The sequence below is a fragment of the Dipodomys merriami genome, unplaced genomic scaffold (genome assembly GCF_024711535.1).
Source record: "Dipodomys merriami isolate MVZ:Mamm:240054 unplaced genomic scaffold, mDipMer1.0.p SCAF_693, whole genome shotgun sequence".
NCBI lineage: Eukaryota > Metazoa > Chordata > Mammalia > Rodentia > Heteromyidae > Dipodomys > Dipodomys merriami.
In genome coordinates, this window is record NW_027206283.1 from 539968 (window position 1) to 545936 (window position 5969).

General features: G+C 34.3%; 1 pseudogene; it reads left to right on the forward strand.

Moving 5' to 3' along the window:
* Nucleotides 1-1908: 1908 nt before the first annotated feature.
* Nucleotides 1909-2005, forward strand: LOC138816382 (U6 spliceosomal RNA; annotated as a pseudogene).
* The last annotated feature ends 3964 nt before the right edge of the window (nt 2006-5969 follow it).

Sequence of the window (5969 nt, forward strand, 5' to 3'; positions counted from 1 at the left end):
AATCTAGATTATCATTGGTTTGAGAGTGACATTTTTATACCATAGAACCATGTTGTACTGAAGTCCCAGTTTTTTGAAGCACTCCTTAGTGCTTCAAATGTTTTTCTGAATTACATTTGACCTCTAAGTCAAGTTTTCTGGCTTTGGTAGACCAATTATAGATCTATCCTTCTAGGAACTATTTTTTGGCCCACTAATGTTGGAATAAAGTCTTTCGTTAATCATAGGTGAGGAGTATTAAATATAATCTTATGACACTTTGTGAACTTGTTCACTCATATGGGCTGGTCATCTGTAAGTTGAATATTTGAATTACAGTACTTTCTCTCAAATTTTGTGATCGCATCCTTCATTTTAAGTTGACTTGCATTTCACAATTGATTACTGCTAATTCCTGCATCTCAAGGAATTGGGGCCCTGAAATATAGGAAATTCAAATTGAGATGGGTCTTCAATTACTTTGTGTTGATATGTTGCATGGGCCTTGGTGAAAAGTCTTGCCCCTGTTATCTGCTGCTGCAGGTAACTGGGCCTTGGGATCCTAGGACCCATGGGTAATGCAGAAGAATAATATTTTTTAGACATCTTAGCAAAATTTAGGCATAATCAGTAAGAATGCTTCAGAAATATGGACAAAAACCTTTTAGGACAAGCGAGTTAAAAAAATAAACAGAGCAGCAGAGTAAAATCATTACAGATTAGAGGAAAACATTGTTTTTTTATCATGTGGATTCAGAAGACCAAGAACAGTTTGAATGTATCACAAGTTTATACTAAAAAGATTGCATTGATACTTTTTCTAGTCTAATAGATATTTGAAACCTAAATATTTATATTCCAATTCTATTTATTGGAGTAAATAAATATCAATTTATTTGTCAAATTATCAACTAATTCTAGTAAGTTTCATTGTGTGAAATATAAAATCAGCACATATAAATATAAAATATATAACTATATATAATATGATTAAAAGACACACGTTTTGTATTGTTCTGTTGTAGTTACTGTATCAAAGGCAACTCTGTTTTAAAGTATGATTCTATTATCTCTACTTCAGTGTTTGATACAGTTAGACCTAAACCTTTATCATTTGTAGATTTACAGCATGGAGGCAAGAGGAAACACTGTGATTAAAACATTATCAATTTAATGCCTAATAACGAGGAGAATCATATGCACTTCTCCTGCAACTATGAAAATATTTGGTGATAAAAAGGCAGTAGTGTAAGTTCCTGCCAGGAACTTACAGACAGGCCAGGACATTAAGTAATCATGCATACGAACAATTTTTTCACCTTCTTGGCTTTAGCTACTTTTAAATGGAAGGTAAAATAAACAATTACATTTTAATAAAATACCTTCTTGTCTGAACAGTTCTGTTTGAACTGTTCATCCCTCTATGATCCCTTGTAACCAAGATTAGTTTTGTTCTAGTAAGAAAATCTTTGCTGTCAGGGTAAGGTATTCTGGTTGGTCTGTTCCCACATGGAAAAAGGGTAAAGGCTCAGGTAGACATTTGTTCCAGTAACACCTCATTTGGGAAAATGTCAGCTGAAGAAGTTTAGAAGTAGCTCTTAAGCAACGCTTACTTTGTATCCATTAGGTCCACAAAGCTGGATAAATAAGTACTTGAAAAAGCCATCACCTTTGGACCTAACAATAAATAATAGAGAGTATGATCAAATTCCAAATAAAAAGACTTAAGATACTCATTGGCAAAAAAAGTTTGCAAATGTGAGCAATCGACTGATCAATATAATTTTTTCCACTATTCACAGAATTTTAGGGAAATAAGATCGATAGCATTGTTAGGAACAATAAGGTTTCCTTGTTACAAGTAGGCACCCATAGATATAAGCCTGTATAAAGATTGCATCATTAACTATTAAATTTAGAGGATACTACATGCTTCAGCAACACGTATACTCAAATTACAATACAGAGATTAACATGGCACTTGCACAAGGATAATATGAAAATTTGAGAAGTATTCCATATTTTTCATTCTTCAGATGCAAGAAATGAAAAAAAGTGATTAAAAAGATGATTACAAAATTACAAGTGTAACAATACACGTAATTCATATAATTAAATTTAGTTTGACATCAGTGTATTAAATCACCTCAGAAAGGCATTTACATAGCATAAACTTTACAAAACTTTTCAAATTAGACAACATTGTCATTTTATCCCAAAGAAAAATAATATAAAGCGTAGAAAAAAAGGAATCAAACTGTTTCTATATGGAATGCAATCGGAAAGGACACATTAATGAACCTATATATTATAAAATAATATATAATTCAAAGTATATCTAGGAGAAAATAAATTATGAACATGATGCAAACATAGAATATAGAATATTTTAAAATATACTTTTTCAGACAAGCACGAGAAATATTTTCGTTTCTGTACTACTCATTTCAACAGGTAAATTAAAATTATTTCTTATTAAAAAATCACAAACTTTGAAGAAATTATTATACATGTTTACAAATCTATTGAATACATTTTTCCATCCAAGGCAGGCAATTCACTTGGAAGAACTCCGCGGAATCCATGAATTTTTACAGTAAAATATTGGTGCTGCCGGGCACTGGTGGTTCATGCCTATAATCCTAGCTACACAGGAGACTGAGATCTGAGGATCATGGTTCAAAACCAGCATGGGAAGGAAAGTCTGTGGTACTCTTATCTCAAACAAACCACTAGAAAACTGGAAGTGGAGTTGTGTCTCAAGTGGTAGATGGCTCACCTTGAGCTGAAGATCACAGGGATAGCACCCAGGCCCAGAGTTCAAGCCCCATGACCGACCAAAAAAAAAAAAGATATTGCTCTTATTTGGATTGTGAAAATATTTTGTAGGGACACAAATGATGGACTTGCATTTTTGAAATTTAAGAAACTTAACCCGACCATTAGGACTTCGGTGAACAATTTGTACAGTCTTTCACAACTTCATAGAGGTAGTGATACATACTTATCCTTTTGGCAATATCAAATACAGTTTCTTCTATGTTGTTCTTCAGGCCTGGATTTATATAATGGTTCAACAGAAGGCGATCCAGAGTATCTTTGCTATCTCAATTCTCAACAGCAAGATATAAGGGTGTCAAGAGTCCTTTAGTTTGGGGAAGTGTTACTGTGGCTCAAGCGGTAGAGCACTCCCCTTGAGCTGAAGAGCACAGGGACAGCACCCGAGCCCAGATCTCAAGCCCCATGACCGACCAAAAAAAAAAAAACACAACAACAACAAAATTCAAACAAACAAAAATATTTGGGCTGGGAAAGTGGCTCAGTGGTAGAGCGCTTTTCTTGCATACATGAGGCCCTAGGTTCGATTCTTCAGCACCACATAAGCAGAAAAAAAAAGTGGGAAGTGGTGCTGTGGCTCAAGTGGTAGAGCAGTAGCCTTGAGCTGAAGAGATGAGGGACAGCGTCCAGGCCCAGAGTTCAGGCCCCACGACCAGACCAAAAAATTTTTTTAAAAAAGAGTCCTTTAGTATGGGCATTGGTATCTGTATCATGATGAAGTAAGAAAGAAGCCACTCTGCTATTATTCCACGTATATGCACTGTTCAGTGGTGTCCAGTCATCTACAGTTATTGCATGTGCCGCTTGAGACACCAACTCACTGACAATGTCTAAGTGTCCACCGTAGGCTTCTCGACGAGGGGTATACTCATCATCATCCCTACTATTCACATAAGTGGCCTTTTGGGAAAGAAGTCTCCGCACTGTAGTAAGCTGAATATTTTCGGCAGCCCAATGAAGAAATACGGTTGGATCCTTCTCCAATATTTTTTCTTGCAATTGATACCATTCCTTACTTTTTCATCTTGTTCCCCATATTCCTAAGAATTGCCTAACCAGAGACTTTGAGTGTCAGTGGGAATGAGGTGTCCATGTATTTCCCTAATAGTTCACATTGGTTGAACTGGTCAGAAATATCTGGTGACTTTTCTGCAACTGTTTATTCACCATGATTTATTTTCTCTTTTTCCAATTTTACTATTCGAAATTATTCTAACTGGAGAGTAGGGAATTGATGGAGAGCAGAGGAAAGATATTCCTCCATATTCAAATGTACACACTGAAAATGAGGACCAGTGATGTCTTCATGTGCAGCTTATTCTAGGCATGAGAAAATAGGAAATAATGCCTTCTATATAAATGATTTGGGAAATGGCAGAGCAAAAAGTGAAATGATACAACCAAAAATATAAAAGCAAAATAAATTAGTATAATTATGGAGCAATCATATTATGTATGAGAACCATGAAAGGGAGAGAGAAAGAAAGAGACAGATGTGTAATGACGTAGCTAGCCACAAAATCCATACCTCTGATCAATTTGTAGAACAAACAAAATTTTATTTTTTAAAAGAGATGGAAATCGAATTTATGTATTTACTTGAAGTTAGTAAATACATTTTTAGTAGCCTACATAAAGAGACATATCTTTACCAAATTACAGACAGTAAAATAAATCCTTTCTAGTTCTAGTAACAGATCTGACTGAAATCAGTTGAATCATACTTTTCTTGTACAATGAAGGAATAAGAGGGCAGTAAAGCAGCTAGAGAAGGCAGGGAGATTGTATCTGTGACAAAACTTTGTGGAAATTGGTACTGATGATTTCTTACTGGTGATCCACTTGCACTGGAAGCATGATTCTGAAGTATTGCTTGCCCATTCTGAACTATTGATTTGATCATTATATTCTCCAAGAAGAAAGTGAGAATTGATAGTGAAGGACTACTAACACATTTTGACCTTCTCACTGAGCACTTTCAATCATCAAAATCACATGAAGACAATAGACAGGCCTACTTTTTAGATGAAAGAAAGTGTCTTATAAAAACAAGGAATGTATGTAGTCATGCAAAGGACTTCTATTTTACCAATGCCTCATACATTTTTCTAATGTTGGGTACCAATAAATAATGGATCTATTAGAAAGCTCTTAAGGCTCATATGTTCAATGGTGGGTTCTCTTACACTATATCATGGTATTTTTTGTGTATGGTTTTAAGAATAAATTTACATTACTAACTTGAATTTCTGAAATGACAGTATCATCACTGTACATCTTGCTGCTATACTCTCATTTTAAAATTACCATCTAAGTATGTGCATTAGATAACTATATAAGAAAAAGTAGAAGCCACACTGATGGCTTATGTCTTTAGTAGTAGTTAATCAGAAAGATGAAATCTGAGCATTGTGGTTTGAAAGGAGACCAAGAAAAAACAGTCCATTAGATTCTGATTTGAAAGTAACCAGCAAAAGCTAGAAATGGAGCTGTGGTACAAGCAGTAAAATGCTAGCCTTGAGAAAACTGAAATAAAAAATAAATTCTGGGACAAAGCCAGGCCCTGAGTTCAAGCCCTAGTATTAGCACCAAACAAATAAATTAATTAATAAGGTAATTAATTCATTAAAACTAAATTAAGTGGTCACATGTGGGGAGGCAGGTAAAATGTAACATGCGTGGTAATGGTTTATGTATTATTTTGTAATAAGGTATATTATCATTTGTCCTAATCACTAATATTTTATTTGGACTTTTTTGTACAAAAACCCTGAATTTAGCATGTGTGTATATGTGTGTGTACATGTGCGAACATGTGTGTATGTGTATATGTGTACGCATGCTGTTGCAATGTTGCTTGCCAATGTGGACAGGGTGAGGCTGAAAAAAAGCTAACTGTTTTGCAATGTTTTTATTTATCAGTGTTCTGTCATGTCATTTCAGTGGAACCAACCTTTGTACATATTATTTGTCTAATAATAACATCATAATCAAAGCATTTACAATATTAAGTTAGAAAAAGAGACAGCTTTCAGTTCTTATTGAATGTTAGGTAAGAATATACAGACATAATTAGTTAGTAAGTTGTTGATATAAGATGATTGTCAGTACAAAATACGTATTTGACCTCTTAAATTTGTTATACTTTTAAG